The sequence below is a fragment of the Nomascus leucogenys genome, chromosome 17 (assembly GCF_006542625.1).
Source record: "Nomascus leucogenys isolate Asia chromosome 17, Asia_NLE_v1, whole genome shotgun sequence".
NCBI lineage: Eukaryota > Metazoa > Chordata > Mammalia > Primates > Hylobatidae > Nomascus > Nomascus leucogenys.
Window position 1 is genome coordinate 12,336,891 of NC_044397.1, and position 18,255 is coordinate 12,355,145.

General features: G+C 35.3%; 1 protein-coding gene across 1 annotated transcript in view; it reads right to left on the minus strand.

Annotated features, from left to right (window-relative positions):
* The window catches only part of CSRNP3 (cysteine and serine rich nuclear protein 3), a 215,566-nt gene that overhangs the window by 168,752 nt on the left and 28,559 nt on the right, over positions 1–18,255 (minus strand). The window contains exon 3 of the mRNA XM_012496287.2: positions 3,955–4,043. The gene's annotated coding sequence lies outside the window, so the exon portion shown is untranslated. The remainder of the gene's footprint in view (positions 1–3,954; positions 4,044–18,255) is intronic.

Below are 18,255 nucleotides of genomic sequence, written 5' to 3' on the forward strand. Positions count from 1 at the left end.
GATGGAAGTTTACTGAGATTGTAGAAGTTAGGGCTGGCTTAACGCTTCTCAATCTGGGCTAATTTTTGCTGTGAGGGGACATGGGTCAATGCCTGAAGACATTTTTGTTTGTCATAACTAAAGATGAAGTGCCAATGGCATCCAGTACCAGAAATGCTGCTAAACGCCCTACAGTGCAAAGGACAGCTCTCTCCCCTCCCCCAATAAAGAATTATCTGGATCCAAATCTCAACAGTGCTAAAGTTGAAAAACCCTGGATTAGATAAATTATTTGCCAGAATGATGGAAGAATAAGAATGCTAGGAAATTACTTGGAGAACTTGAAGACAGGGTCAGAGAAGAAAGAGCCACCTAGAGCGTGGGCATACCGGGTAATGTGAAATTCATGTGGATGTTGGTTTGTGAGAGAATGGAAGAATCATTATTTGGAAAAATCCTAGGGAACTGGATTTGTGGTACAGAGTTGCAAATGATTCCTGGGTTAGCAATTTTGTAAAGCAAATGAAGGGAGGATGAAAGCAAGCGAATTTAAAGAAAGCATATGCTATTTTCTGCCTGCTTTTGAAAAGTCAAGTTTCAGTTATCCTCAACCAGAGTTTCTAGTTCTTTCCATTGACGTTTCCAGATGAGTACAACAAAGGTCAATATTGGTTTGGAAAGAATCTATCCCTAACAGAGAAAAACTGCATGAGAAGTATTTGTTTCCCCTATAACCTTCAACCAGCCCACTGCATCTCTAATTTTCTTTTCTTTCTTTTTTTTTTTTTTGGCTTTGCCATAACAGACAACACAAGCTGTCTCTTTGTGGTTAACCTTACAGAGCTGATCATCAATTCTTTCCACAATACGGCATGTAATTAACACTCTCTACTTTGGTTTAATTAAGAAAGAGCCTCTTCCAGCCTGAGCAACAAGTAAGACCTTGTCTCTACAAAAATTTTGTTTTAAAAATTACGCAGGTATGGTAGTGCATGCCTATAGTCTCAGCTACTTGGGAGGCTCAGAAGAATCACTTGAGCCCAGGAGGTTGAGGCTGCAGTGAGCCAAGATCCTGCTACTATGCTCCAGCCTGGGCAACAGAGAGAGATCTTGCCTTAAAGAAAAAAAATATATATAGATATAGATGATATAGATATAGATATAGATACAGATATAGATATATAGATATAGATAGATGGATAGATAGATAGATAGATAGATAGATAGATAGATAGATACAGAGAGAGAGCCTCTAAACAATTGTGAGCTTTACTTTGTGTTTCTTTTAATAATCTAATATTGGACACGTCCTTTAGATGATACACTGCTTACAATATCTGCTTTTTGGAAGACTGAAAAAAACACAATACTTAATAGATTTTGAAATCTCTTAATCCAAATTTTGTTTTATTTATTTGCATGGCCAGGTATTTAATTCACATTGACTTATTCTCAATGAAAACAAAATGACTCAACTACTTTTTCAGCATACAAAATCAGCTAAACCTCTCAACTCCAACTAGTAAAGTCAAGACTGAATGACTTTTAAAATAACACCACTTTATATGATGAGTTCTAAACTATAGATGGATTTCAAGAAAACAGGCAGGAGTATTTAGGCCTTCAATATTTCCAGACTCCTGTGCTCAGAACCAAACATTGAATGAAAATATTCCAACCAGATTACCATAAAAAAACCCTGATCTCTCATTTGTTAATGATTGCACAAAATTGATTTAATTTCCAACTCTATATATTTTCTAATAAAAATGCACATAGACCTATGTCCTTTAATATTATCTCATTTCATATACTTGTACTAACTGTATCATCATTTCTAAAAAATAATATTTTTTCTTTCTGGTGAAATTGAAACTGATTTTACATACATTTACAACACATATCTTACTAATGATTTGGAAAACTTACCATCAGGTGTTGTATTTCATCGTCCTTGTTTTTAGTTGGTACTATGTGAACAGAAGTGACATCTATCTCTTTTGTGTAAATTATGTCATGCAAAGTCATTAGATTTATTTAAAAATTCTACCTCTGCTTACACTCTACATTCCCTTTCTTTTTCCCCTTTTCTCCATGGTACTTACAACCATCAAACACAAGATATAATTAATTTTGTTTTTTATTACCTATTTCCATCCACTAGAATGTAATTTCCACTCAGGCAAGAATAGTTTATTTTATTCACTGCTGTCACTCCCCGGCAATTCACCCTAAACCCCCGTGCACATAGTAGGCACTTGACAAATATTTTTTGAATGATTATGGTTGTTATATAAATTAATTTAGCTGCTTCTCTAATGGCATAATGAGGCAAGGAATCTCTTCACTGGTTTTTCAAAAAAGAAGTTTACTATTTTAAATTACTTTACTTGCATTAACTTCTTAAGTCACTACCCTTTTAAAAAGGTTTTCTTGAGAAGTACAGTGCTGTGCAACTTCATTTCAAGCTGAGTCTGCATTCCCACCCATTTCAAATCCCTGTACTTACCTACCTACTATTTGCATATGATCCCTTACAGACTTATAGCATTCAATCCCTTTCAAACCTACAAGTCTTTCTAGGTCATTGGGGAGACGATTTAATTCTCTGATGAGCTTAGTAAGGAAATCCAATGTACTTGAATTAAAAAAAAATGTAGGCAATGCCACCTTTGCTCTTTTCATAGGTGATTGCACAACTATATTCTATAACATTAGATTTGCAGTTGTGTCAAGACTTTTCTTTCCTAAAATCTCATATTTCTTACTTGTGTTGTACTTCAAGAGCTACTTTAATAAAAAAATCAGTTGGGTGTGGGTTGTAATGGAGCAACATTTACATTGGTATAAGCTGCCAGTATTCTAGGCTAATAGAAGCTATGATGTGAAAATACAAATAATCCCCAAATAATTCCCATTTAGCTTTAGAATTAATTACATGCCCTTATAAAATCTGGCTTGTCTTTTTAATTATATGTTGCTTGAGTTAATATTAAAATTAATTTCTAAGTAACATATTGGTTGGGAAATTTTTGAGAACAGGAACCATATCTTATTCATTTAGAAAGAACCAAAGTGCTTAGCCCATTTCTTTGCATATGCTAAGTCCTAAATAAATGAATAAACCCTTGGAAGAATGAGAAATAGATACAGCTACTGAAGACATGCCTGACCAAGACAATCAAAATGAAAGATCACATTTTTTTCTTTTAAAATTATGAATATTTGGTATTGGGTCCCACAATACAAACACATCAAAAATCATCTACTTTTTCAAGGTATCCAATTAGACTAAACCACTTTAACCTACATTTATAACTTCTAAATGTATATTGTACACTAATTTGTTATTACAATAAGGTGCTTAATAATGGGTAGGCTTATTCTTCTTTTCCAGTTATATCATCCTAAACAACTTAGAAAAGATTCCCAAGATCCTCCTGTTCCTTCATATTAATTGTCATTTTATCGAAGCCACATTTTCCAATGACAGCATTATTTATTTGGCTGTAGTTAAAGAAAGTCAGGGAATGGAATTCAAGGAATCTCAGAAGGATTGCTGATTAGCTATCCTTCTAAACTACATGTATATGTGTGCATATTGCAGCCAAAGATACAAAAGAAATGAAAAATTCACTAAATAGGTTTATATTTAACAATCAGAAAGAAAAATGTATAGAAATGTCAAATACTTCTTTTTATGCTAATAGTGTTACCCTTTAAAATGAAGCAAATTATAACAACCAGTAGTTCTCTATTAAGGCAACTTTTTATTGTCCCTAATGAAACTAAATACTGTATGTCTGATATAAATGGACTTTTTTTTAATCTTGAGGAGACTTTGTTTAAAACATGTATTTTAAGTAAGACCATTTTTCCTTATTATCCAATTACACATTAGAAACTTGAAACAGATGCACAGATTATATCCCCAATCTGTAAAAGCACGAGAATAATAATGTATAAACTGCTAACCTTGAGATCTCAGGAACTCCAGTATTTTCCTGAAGACTCTATGCCTCTGAAAACATATTTTCAGTCTGTTGATATTTCCTCATTTTTTCCTTAAAAAAGAAAATACGTTTCAGCATGTTATGTAAGGTTATGTTTTCAAAGAGCAAACTTACTAAAGGTGCCAACATCATGATTACATAGGAGAAAAATCAATAGAAATCTTAAACTGTAAGTAAAGCATTAAATACAGAACTGAATAATCATATGGTATATAATTTAGCAAAGAAAGAATATTCTTCTTAGAACAATGGAGTAAATTTCTAATGATCCGTACATAGTTTAACTCATTTATTTATCTGGTTTTCAATCAACAAATATTATTTGGGACAGTAAGTTAAAGATGTATCCATTTTATTAACCACATTACACTAGGCTTACGCAACTTTCTAGTCTTTAGGAGATTCATATCTTCGAAACACACAAAAATCCAGGGAAATCAACCAAAATGTTGTAGCTTTTGACAGTCAATAAAAATCACAATGAATATTTGTTAGAGTTCTTGATTTATTTGATTTGCTTAAAGGAAACTATTTAATTATAAAATTAACTCAAATATTTATATATTCATGATTTAAGATAACTTAGGCTTTAAGAAAATATACAAAATATTATTTAAAATTACATACATTAGCAGAAATGTTGCTCTTTAAAATTACAGTGCCATAATTAGAAGTGATTAGTGCAACCCTTTGGACAGATGATGAAACCCAGGCAGTAATGATATATACTTTTTATTTACCCAGACTAAAATGTATATAATCACATTTTCTAAACCACTAATGAATTTTCTACTCTTGTATGTCAAGGTAATATTACCAAGTCCACATAAAAATGTAAAAATTTTCTTCAAAAATGAGATAGAGAAGCTTGTTCATTGATTATGTTTCCATAGTAGGCAGAACAGAGCTATCATTGATCATAGCCAATGACAATAGCTAGTGTAGAAATTCTACAAATATGTTACCTGAATGAACAAATACCCTACACAAGCAACTTATTCTGCTGTAATTTGAACAAACAAAATACCACAATCTTTAAGAAAAAAATTTGTCACAGGCAAATTGTACCTCCAGGATTCTCTTTTTTCCTTTAAACTTTATCAATATCAACATAGATATGCTGAGATAAAGATTTGGAATAAACTGGATTAACTGTGATACAACAATAGCACAGAGATATCAAATTGTGATTGGAATTACAGAGCTAATAGAGGTTATTGAGTCAGTTTGGTTCTGAGCAACCCCAGATTTGGTAGATGAACTTAAGAAACCTCAGAAAAATGCAATCAAAATTCAATTTTATTATTTTTAATGATTTTTAGATTTTTAAAAAATTGACAGATAACACTGTATGTTTTTATCATTTAGAACATGTTTTGAAGTATATATGCATTATGGAATGGTTAATTCTAGCTAATTAATAAATTATACTACCTCATATAGTTATCATTTTTGTGGTGAGAGTATACAGCAACCTCTCTGTTTACGTTTTTCAAAAATACAATATAGCATCATTAACTATAGCCACCTTGCTGTACAATTTTAGGTATAATTTTAAGTATCTTAAAATTCTATTGAGAACATTACACATTCAAATGATGGCATACTGAAGACCAATGAAGACATAACTTGAATCATCCTTTGCACTTATTTTGAGGAACATTTAACAATGGAGCTTTTCCTGTTTTCTCTGTTAAAGATGAATATCCTGAGATTACAATCCAAGAAATTAAAAACCAACAAGAAAGCAGCAAGCAAGGATACAAACAGATCTCTGTGTCCACTAAATATAGACTTTAAAAAGTTATAAAATATTTGTGGCAGGGCACAGTGGCTCATGCCTGTAACCCCAGCACTTTGGGAGGGCAAGGTGGGCAGATAATTTCAGCTCAGGAGTTTGAGAGCAGCCTGGGCAACATGGTGAAACTTCATCTCTACTAAAAATACGAAAATTAGCTGGGCATGGTGGTGCACGCCTGTAATTCCAGCTACTTCGGTGGCTGAAGCACAAGAATTTCTTGAATCCAGGATGTGGAGGTTGCAGTGAGCCGAGATCATGCCACTGAACTCCAGCCTGAGTGACAGAGCGAGACCCTGTCTCAAAAAAAAAAGAAAAAAAAAAAAAAAGAAAGGAAAAGAAAAACATATTTGCAATTAAAACAAAATAATTAAATTAGATGTTGAGTTGAATATGTCTATAAATAGCATTCATAATTTAAGGTCAACTCTTCTTGTTAGTGAAAATAAATTCCCTATTAAATGTAATTTCTTATTAAGATACCATTTAAAATTTCATCCTAGAAATAAAAGTTTCTGCTGCTGTAAAAAGAAAATGAGGACGCTATTTCCTTCAAGCTGCCTATTTTACAAATAAGAAAACTGACTGTATTTGTGATCTGTGACTAAATCTAAAGAAAAAAATTACGTATTTTTGACTACCCATTATTAAAGTTGAAATTCGAAGACATAATTGTATTTGACAGCCAAATAAATAAAAGTCTTTCTTTAGGCATTAAGATATTCTATTGAGGAAAGCAAAAATATTGAGAAATCTAGTGATCTAAATTTATATATATATATATTTTTTTTTTGAGATGGAGTCTTGCCCGGTCACCCAGGCTAGAGTGCAATGGCGCAATTGGCTTACTGCAACCTCTGCCTCCTGGTTCAAGTGATTCTCCTGCCTCAGCCTCCCAAGTATCTGGGATTACAGGCATGCACCACCACACCTGGCTAATATTTTTTTTTTGTATCTTTAGTAGAGACGGGGTTTCACCATGTTGGCCGGGCTGGTCTCAAACTCCTGACCTCATGATCCACCCGTCTCGGCCTCCCAAAGCACCGGGATTACAGGCCTGAGTCACAGCGCTCGGCCACGTATCTATAACTAACCTATAATTTAGACAGAGGCAAAGGTACCCTGGCCTATAGAAGAAAGGAATTCAAACTCTAACCTGTTTGAAAGTCAAGGATATAAAAATAAATCGTATGCATAAAACTGACCCTAACTGACGGCAGTGAAGCCACCAGGGGGAAGTCTATCAAAAAGGAAGAAGGAGTTACTGTGTGTGGTGGTGCAAACCTTGTAACCTCAGCTACTCTGGAGGCTGAGATGGGAGGATCACTTGAGCCCAGAAATCCAAGACCAGTCTCTAAGAAAATGTTTAAGGAGGAGGAGGAGGAGGAGGAGCAGGAGGAGGAGTTGGGAAGAATGACATATTCAATGCAAAGGTCCAAGTATTGGGGATCTTGTGCTTAATGCCTGTTCTGTGCACAATGCACAGTAGTTGATGCAGGTGACCATTCCAGTTTAGCCCCTGTGCTGGGTGGATGTTACTTGGGGACACCGGCTATGTAAGACTGTGTTAAAACAAAGTATGTGTGCACACATGTGAGAGACAGAATTTTAAAAGTTGTGCTAAGATCTACAGCGCTCACCCTGAGGCAACTTTGTAGAGGAATCATCCAGGGATGTAATGTAGCTCAGGAAGATTAAGGGGCAGCTACTCTTCCTTTGCAGGCCCCCCGGGCAATCACAGAAGATCAACAGGAACTGCCATTTTTCCTGGAATCTTGCCTTTATGAGGTGATCACAACCAAATTGGGTAGCCTCAACATTGCCTTTTCATACCACCTGTGAGTGGGATCCACACCCTATGGTTGGGCTTAGCGGGGACAAATGTCCTCTACAGCTGATTCAAAGATAAATATAATCGTCCCTGGTACTATGAAAAATGTTTGAGGAGTTTAAAACTCATAGAAGACTGATAAATGTATACTTATATAAATATAACATCATTTGTCTTCAAACAACTTTGTTATGCTCATTTAAAGAAGCCCAGGGTCAGATGTCTGAATATAATTTTAATGAAAAATAAAACTGACATAAACCCATATCATCATTTAGAAATGTGCATCTAACTCCTATGATTCACATCTGCTCTTTACTAATATTTGGGGCTTAATTGAAAAAGTCATCTAGAACCAGTTTTTTAACTTGTGGAAATTCCTTTAATATTGCAATGCTGGTGGGGAAAGTAAAGACAACCTTCTTGTTCCAGCCTCTTTGGCTTCCTGGTTGCCCATGGAAATCACTGCAAATTGTCCTGCAAATCCCAGCTGCTATCTTGATTGGCAATGGTCAAGGCACTCTTCCATGTTTTCAACATTTTCTCTAAAAGGGTACCTTTAGTAGGTCAGGGAGGCACATAGCTATTGTTGGTATGTTTCAGTCAGTAGCCAAGCCAGCCTGCACTGAGATTACTGAAGGTCATATCCCAATGATAGCATTGACTAAACTATAAAATTAGCTTGTAATATTTTTAATAGATGATTCAGTGATAAGCTATAAAGAAATAGAACTTGTTTGAAAGGCTGTCATCTTGTTCCTGCTTTTAAAAACATCTCTTTTGCCAGTGCTGGGGTTTTGAGAATAAATCTGTTCCCGTCAGAATCACAGAATCTGAGACCTCTAAGTTGACAACTTCTGCATGTCTGGAAGCCTGGCACACATCACAGCCCAAATACGTCAAAAGGGAATGATGGTCTATGAACACAAGTGGAGTAATTGTCTGGTGTTCTCAAGTGATAATAAAACTTGTAAATTCAGTGAAATAGTTTAATTGCATCTGCAATTGCATCTCAAAATACAGCATTGCATAATGAATATGCCTGCAACCAGCTCAAGCATGATTTACTCTGAAGGACAGCTTCCTGACAGAGCAAAGGGCCTGGGGCAAAGAAATCTAGCAGGAGACAGCAATCTTCTATGTAGAGTTGACCCTATTTTTTTTTTTCTTTTTGACACAGAGTCTTGCTCTGTCACTCAGGCTGGAGTGCAGTGGTGGGATCTCAGCTCACTGCAACCTCCGCCTCCTGGGTTCAAGCGATTTTCCTGCCTCAGCCTCTCAAGTAGCTGGGACTACAGGCGCGTGCCACCACACCTGGCTAATATTTTTGTATTTTTAGTAGACATGGGGTTTCACTGTGTTAGCCAGGATTGTCTCAATCTCCTGACCTTGTGATCTGCCCTCCTTGGCCTCCCAAAGTGCTAGGATTACAGGCGTTAGCCACCATGCCCGGCTGACCCTATCTTTTTAAGAGAAGAAACTTCACTGACAGTCATGTTAATTCTATTTATAATTCTTTTTAAAATATCAATACCACTCCAATTCTGTACCTTCACATACATGTTGAAGTACAGCTAACAAAAATATTGCAGCCCTAATCGATTCATCTACCAAACAACAAAAATGAATTTCCATTGTGTTCACATATGTTGAAATATAAGAAACATTATTACATGACAAAAAATGTTTCCAAAAGAATAATAGTGGCTGGGCACGGTGGCTCACGCTTGTAATCCCAGCACTTTGGGAGGCCGAGGCGGGCGGATCATGAGGTCAGGAGATCGAGACCACGGTGAAACCCCGTCTCTACTAAAAATACAAAAAAATTAGCTGGGCGTGGTGGCGGGCGCCTGTAGTCCCAGCTACTCGGAGAGGCTGAGGCAGGAGAATGGCGTTAACCCGGGAGGCGGAGCTTGCAGTGAGCCGAGATTGCGCCACTGCACTCCAGCCTGGGCGACAGAAAGAGACTCTGTCTCAAAAAAAAAAAAAAAAAAAAAAGAATAATAGTACTTAGTCATTCTATTTCAGTAAAGTGTACAAGAGTTATATAACCAAATTAATCTTAGACTATTTATAGATGAGGTGGTCACCATGGGATTCTTCCATTCAATCACCCGTGTTCAAAAATGTGCAAACAATTTTCTAAAATTGTTCAGGTAATAATTCTCTATTTAAAGGCATAGGAAGAGGTATTACAATTTCTGGAAATCTGTTAGAATTATAAGAGAATCTAGGTGACAATTTAGGTAAAAATTATAAAACTTAAGGAAGTAGATGATTTTCCAGAAAATTATAAATTGGTAAGACTGGCCCTAGAAGAGGTATAAACTAGACTAGACAGATTACCATAGAAGAGATTGAAAAACACGTTTCAAGTTCTACCACTGGAAAAGGTAAATAAGATCAACAGGGTATAAAGCCTTACAGAAGCTTTATAACGTAGGTCTCCATATTACTTAAATGATATACTTCACTAATAAAAAATTTTCTTGACCTGAACACATTTTTCACTGATTCCACAAATGTTCACACTTCCTTACCTACCGAATTTAGAGTTTAACTAAATACCATTATTCATCATGGTAGTCTCTTCCTTGCATATAGACTCACCTCCAAGGCCTTTCTCTCTCTCTTCTTCAAACTAGGGTGACAAAAAAACCCACCTGATTAAATTCAGTTCTCCTCCTGCTATGAACCTGCCCCCTAGAAGCTAAACAGATGACTGCAACTAGAGAAAATGTAGGTTATATGAAAATAAGACATAACTGTTGGTATATGACCACAAACATAAGCGGGTCCCCTGTAGTGCCTGGCAGTCTTATCACACTTTCTTTGGTAATTCATGGCTTGGCTGTATGATATTGCTTAAAGAGGCACCTTTGCCTCTTCAATCAACCCACATTCCTTCCCACCTCCTCACTCTCAGTTCATGATACTGCTTCTAAGAAAATGGAAAGAGCCACAGTTAAACTTCCTCCCTTTTTTATCACTGTATCCTCTATACACTTGGCATTTGTGATCATGTAGTCTGTCTTCAATCATGTTATGATGAAGAAACGTCCTTCTCTTCCCTAAGGCCAACCCCTTCTCTTAAGACTTAGATTCCATTTCTCACCAACTTAGGTTTTCACGACTTCAATTATACCCTCTCTCTTCCACATCATCGTTTTCTTCTATTTTACTAGATTATGCCCATTTGTATGCAAATATGTGATAATATCTCCCATTTTAAAATAGTTATTTTCTTTTTCATCAGCTCACCATCTCACTATCACCCTAATTCTCTGCTCTGCTTTTTAACAAAACTTTTTTAAAGAGTGCATTCTCCATTCCTCAGCTGAAATTCTACATTGAATTCTTCTCAATTAGGCTTCATTTCCACAGCTCTACTGAAATAACAATTATTGAGGTCAGCAGTGAACTTGAATATTGCCAAATCCAATGGTAAGTTCTCTGTCATTATCTTCCTGAATTTCTCAACAGAACTTGACTCTGATAATCACTTTTCCTTTCTTGACATATTTCTTCACTTGGCTTCTAGGATACCACACACTCCTAGCTTATTTCCTACCTCATTTGTTGCTTTTCTCAACCCCTTTGCCTGATTTCTTCCATTCTTCCTGAACTCTACATCCTTTAGCAGATTCAGTTCTGCGACTTCTCTGACACTGTCCAAGGAAATCAAACCCAATGCCATGTCTTTAAGTAGCACCATTTATTGATGAATCCAAAATTTAGATCTCTAACCTGAACCTCTTCTCTGAGCTTTAGACTCATATCTACTGTTTACTCTATTCTGCAACTCCATTTGAATGGCCAATAGGCTTCCCAAACATAGTATGTCCAAACAATAACAATAATAAGTAATAAGGAACAAAGGACAGAAGACACATAATCCAGGCTTCTACCCTCTCTGGGCTTCTTTATGTCAGGAAATGGCATCATCATTTACTAAAGTGCTCAATTAAAACCTAGCTCCTTAGTGAAAATGGCTGATTTTAGGACCAGGAAAGAGGAAATACAAGATGAACCTGAAACATTGTGTAATACCAGAAAGTAAGGAAGAAGAAAAATAAGATAGACCAAGGCATGTCAAAAGGATACAAGAGCAAACTTGAAAGAGCTCTCAATGGTCAGAGTTGAAATAGTTGAGGCAACAAATATTAATGGTAGTATTATATTATAATCTCAAGAAAAAATTAATATATATGAGTCTATATGGATCTAAATAAATGACTGAGTAAACAAGTAAATGAGAGAGAAGAGAAAAATTGTTCCTTACAAAAGTTTTCCAAAGAACATATACAGATCATCCCTTAAGAAGTAAAGCTTGATCACCACCATCGACCTTGAGTGTGAGCTGGGTTTGATTAGTTGTTTCAAAAAAACAGAGCATGAAAAAATAAAAATAGTAATGCTACAGTGGATAAATCTGGCAGACAGTATCTCAACCAACTGACTAATGTGAATATTACCAGTGATACATCATGCTGATATTATATATCCCTGATATGATTCAATATGAAGAGTACTTTACTTCTCTGGTGTTTTCCCAAAAACCCTTACACAAAGTCTAATCATTAGAAAACATCAGAGAAAACTAAGATTGAGGAACATTCTAAAATAACTTGACTCATGCTCTTCAAAAAATCACGATAATAAAAATCAAGGAAAGACAGGCACTGTCACAGATCAAGGGGACTAAGGAGACAAGATGACTGAATTCAATGTGGTATCCTTGATTGGATCCTGTATCAAAAAAAGAATATTTATGGGTAAAATGTGAAAGCTGAAGAGTCTGTACCTTGTTTAATAGCATGATACTGAGTGATAATTTCTTACCTTGACAAGTGTGCTATTGTTATGTAAGAGGTTAACACTGGGGGAAGCTGGGCAAAGGGTGCATGGGAACTCTCTGTGATATTTTTGCAACTTTTTCAAAAATCTAACATTATTTGAAAATAAAGTGCTTATTTTAAAAAGCCTATAAATAATTCATGTTCATCTCTTTCTCTCACACTCCACAGCTAAACAATCAGCATTGCCTTTCAGCTCTGCCTTCAAGATGCATCCCAAATCTGACCACTTTTCAGCATCTCCACGGCTACCACCTTAGGCCAAGTCCCCACATCTTTCACTTCCACTACCTGACAATAACTTTGTATCCAGTCTTCACACAAGTGTCAAGCTCTTTTCTGACATTTTACATTTGTTATTATTTCTCCTGGAAGCCTCCTCCTACCCCACATATTGCATGGCCTACTCCCTAATTTCATTGAGCCCCCAAAATATTCCTTTTGGAGTGGCCTTTTACAAACATCTTTATTTAAAATAGCTACCCCCATTCCTATTCCTTAACCCTATTTTATTTTTCCTCACAGCACATTTGTGACATTATGTAGCTATGTAGTTATTATCCATCTTGATGACTAATGTAGACATCATGAGGGGAAGGGCTTTCTCTTGTTGAATGGATAAACAAACACCTATTACTTGGTATTTATGGGAAAAAGTATAATCTTATCCAAAGCTGATAGGCGTATGTATTTTACTGCCTTTTGGAAAAAGCAATACGCTAATATCTGTTAAGTCAGTGTTAGTCCATAAATGTCTGTCTCATAAAAGGTAAAGTACAAGTCTATAAGGATATTTTTTAAAGAATATATATTACAGCCTTGTTCATAGTAACATAAAAACTAACCTGAAACAAATGAGCACCCACAGGGGAAAGACAGACTAAAATGTTAAATGTCCATACCTTGTAATATTATGAAATTATTAAACAAATAAAAGTTACTAAAATACAGCTATGACAAATAACTTGGGGAATTTCCATAAGGTGGTGTCCAATGAGAAAACCAAGATGAAGAAAAACGTATAGATATGATCTTTTTTTTTTTGACAGAAAACCCTCATAGACAATATAGCCCATTTTTTGAGTAAAAATTCCTCTTAGAGTATGTAAATGTTTATGATTATTCAATATTTTAAAAACACATGAAAGAATATAAACTAGGTTGTCAGTAAGAGTTACTCACAGGGGCAAAAGATGTGAATGAAGGACAGAGGGCAAGAAGATGGAGAAGTCAAGTCAAAAAATAAAAAAGAAGAAAGAAAAGAAGAAATATTAAACGAAGTCTGTGGTATGATGATATCCATGCTTTTAACATAAAATTCTCTGTATGTGTGCATAAAAGAGAATTATTCAGGGAAGTCAATTTTAAAGAACAGAATGGCTTTTGGACACGGGGCTCACAATTTTTTCAAAGAAACATCAACTTTTAAATATAAAATTAATTGCAGGGTTACTTAATCTCACAAAGAAAACAGAATTGCTGGTAGAATTGATCAGATTCCCAGGAAATGCATAAATTCTTACAGATGGTCCTGGGAACACAGCTAAACTGCAGACTATGTTAGTCAGTGTACTTTCATGTTCAGCTGCAGAAAATAGAAATCTATTCTAAAAAAAGAAAAACTGACATCCACTGATAGGAATAAAAGAGGGAGACCTTTACAGAATTTGTTAGCTCAACTTTTAGTTAATCAAGCAGTCGATGGCACCTACCTTAAGTATTATCATGGATATGTTCCTGCATGGAAACCATGCGATTTTTGTCCTGGAGTACAAGAATGCCCAAATAAGCTCTTGAATGGTTGCTAGGGCTGCCCTGACAAGTTTCATTCTCTTAAAAAATGTGAAACAAACCACAGGCTTTCTAACAATAATATGTCCGTATCTTTTCTGCCACAATAAGATGTTAGGAGTATCCCAAATAGTCCCCTGTAGAAAGTGCTGAGCACCTAATAAGTATTTATACATGTTTAAGTACTTTCATTACGCCCCAGAAGCATTGCATGTTGTGGCAGACAGGAGGGGTATATAATCATGTAATTAGTCTGACCCCAATTGGTCTGTTTGTAACAACATGGAGTACATGATGCCAATGTCAAATATAAAGTGTAAATAAAGGAAAAAATGTATGATATCCATTCTGGATATCACAGGAGGGAATTTTATCACAGAAGTCTCTTTGTAAATAGACATCACAATAGATGCCTTTATGATAAAGTGATTTTACCATAGGGTGAATACAGAGGAGCCCTAAATGAAGATTTTTTAAAAATATCATTAGAGAACTGCAGATTCAATGCTGTTCAAGAGAGAAATATTAGTGGCCTGATGATGTAATAAAAGATGCTTAGGTTCTGGAGTACCAAAAAACAGAGGTTGCCATATTTTGGAAATTTCTAACCTCTGTGACTTTTAACAAATTACTTAACATCGGTCTCTTCATTTCTCATATGGGCATATGAACTCAGATTTTATACTATATAGTGAAAATAAATAAAACATTTTACTTATTTTTATATCATGGGACTTACAACATATCCTCAATATATTAGTTCTTTTTATTAACCAGAAAATTAAAAAACGGAACAGAATGTGATAGAATATTTATAAATTTAATAAGCAATTGGCTATTAGTAATTTCCACTATTCACTTACAAATAATTTTATTGCAGTGTTGTTTTGAAAAAATATTTAGTTTAGTTTTTTTTTCATGTTTATGAACTACGAGATCAAAGTGAATTACTAGCATGGGGTCCATTGTTATTTGTGGCCCAACACATTTTTCTTCCTCCTATTTTTTCTAGTAACATATTCCATGTCTCCTTTCTTGTTACCACTACAAGGGAGAAATGAATGAGACAGCCAATCAAAGGACCTCATCCACTGGTGACAGTGTTTGATTCAGTGAAGGGTATGCGGCCCAAGCTAGGGTTGTCAGTCAGGTTCCAGTTTAGAAAATAGAGTCCATGCCAGGTGGTCTAATGATTCCTGTGTGAAGAAATTTCATACAAGGAAGTAGTTACAATGGTTTTGAGGGAGCTGAGACCCCAAACAAAAAAGGAAAATGAAACTCAGATATTAGCAACAGTGGGTAGATGCCGCCACCCCTCAGACTGGAGGCCCAGAGGAAGAGGTGATGTAAGTCACCAGAGATCAAGAGTGGGTGCTGCCTTCTGGGAGCCGAATCCCTGGGGAGGTTGTTGCATGGGGCCTAGGAATATAAAAGTTGGGCCATTGCAACAAGGCCTGAATCATGAGAAGATGTGGCAGCCACTGGATATATCATCTGAGGCACGGATGGGTGGGTGAGAATATTCTGGTGTATCCCTTACCCCTGCCCTCCGTTTTCCCACCAATGCATCTTATCTGCTGAACCCATCTGGAAGGGAGTAGGCATGGAAGTTGGGAAATGCAATTTGACAGAGATCCTATCTGAGCACAAATGGACACATACTTGACACATTAAAATAATCTTGGAGATCTAAACTATTGGAGCTAGGGGTGGAAGAGATGCCTTCTTGTCTTCAAGAAGAGAGCAATGTGTATGTCTATAAGTACACAGACATCTTCTGCAGATCATCTGGGGAACCCATAATCCCATATACGGTAGGAGAAAATGAGTCCTTCCCATAGTGAAGAGTGATCCAAGTCATGGTGGACAGGGTAGGTATTGAGGGTATCATTTGAACCCCCAATCCATTTTGGCCTAATGTGACCTACTCCTGACTATCTCGATTACATGAGCCAGGATATCTCTGTTTTATCTAAGTTAGATAGTATAGGGCTTTCGTCATTTGCAATAAAAAGTCTTGACTAATATAACCATAATCATTAACTTTGACTATTTTAAAGAAATGCTAGGACAAATGCCATGTATTACCAGTAAAAGAAATGAAATTAAAGAATGCTTGTGGTTTTGTATTACCAGCAAGATAAATTAAATGAATGTGGTTATGTTGACAAGCCTTTGTTGCCACAATACTGAATGAATTCTCTCTCTTTTATCTTAAATAAATAATTTAAATTAAAAAAACCTCCTGAAGTTAGAAAAGTAATTCCTCTCTATCTTTTAAGATAGAGGAGCCAGTTGTATTCCTTGATTCATGTCTGGTAATCAGACAAAAAGAATGCAGATTAATGCCAGATGAAGGCTATCAAAACAAAAATTCACTACAAAGAAACAAAAATGAATCTGAAGTTCATCTGCAGCTATAGAATATGAGATGCTAAACAGAGCAGTGTTGTTCTATTTTATCCTACCTCAATAATTGAGGATTTTTTAAAATAAAGTAAGTGAATAATTTATTGTTTAACCCATTTGCAAAAAAAAGGTACAGGAGGCCCAGTCAACTTCTGTATCTATTTGCCTCCTGAAATCTAATGTTTTGAGTTTTTTCTTCTTCCACTTCAAGCAATGCCTTTATCTTTTTATTACTCTCCAATTAAGTGGAAAATAGACAGAAATAAATGGGTCTTCCTTTACAGGACAGAAATCACTGGAAACCCAAAGTTGGTTAGTAGTTTTTGTTTGCTTGTTTGTTCATTTTGACTCCCTAAAACTGAGAATCAGGTCTTACTTGTCAAGAAACATTTTGTTTGAAGAATGAACTTATAACCCCAATCCCACAAAATTTGCTTCCATTTAATGATGTACTTTCTCCAGGTTGAAGTTTTCTGGAAATGAGAGTTAATTTTTCTCCAATCCATACAATGTACTAGTTGACAATTATATTTTTTAGCATGGTTGCATGCTAAAACATGTCATGTCTATTAGTCTGAACTTCTCAAGTAGAGTATAAGTTCCTTAGGACAGAAACATCCTTTTCAGTCTGCTCATATGCAGCAATACGTCTTCAGTGTAGTCTTTAACATGTGGTGTGCTCCATTAGCCCTTGCATAAATAGAATTTTAATAAATTCTTGAGATTTGTAAAGAATTTGTATTTCTTCAGTCATGTGAGGGACCAAAAGCAGGGACATGAGAGTTTCAGCATTTTACAAAACTAATTTTAATGGTAATCAGCATAGATGGTTAAACTTGATCAGAATCTCAATCTCTATCACTTCCAGTGGTACCGTCATTTTATTCTAATTAATAATACTATAGATAAGAACTAAAGGACTGCTTGTATTTAATGCAGAATTTTTTAAATTAAAGATTTTGAAAACAGTTTTGTTACATGGCATGGAAATGAAAAAATTATTTTTATTTTCTTGTAGAAAGTATAGCATACTATAGTGGTTAACAGTGCGGGCACTGGAGTTTGAGCCGGTTTTAAGTTTTTAATGCCAGCGTTTATAAGCTGTGTGGACTTACATAAGCTACTTATCCCCTTTGCATCTCAGTTTCCTTATCTTTCACATAAGAATAAACTCTGCTAGGACTACCATTCCTACTCAACTCATATGTTGTTTTGTGAGGATTAAATGATATGATGTTTCAAAAACATTCAACATTAAAATGAAGGATCAGATGCAAGAGGGTTATTGGTAGTGCTGTCTTGTATAACTTTCATCTTATTATCTCTTTTTTATGTGAATTTGAAATGTGTTTTAAAAATGTATTTTAAGTTAATCTTGAACATTTTTAAAGGTCTCTTAATGCACATACATTGCCAGATTAATTAGATACTCATGTGAAATTAAAGAAATTAATTTACAATGAAATAGAGTCAAAGGCAATTATAGTTTTATATTAGGAAGAATATTTTTCATTTTATCATATTAATAGGTCAAAATAGGATTACCTTGCTATGTACTATTAAGAATCTGATACAACT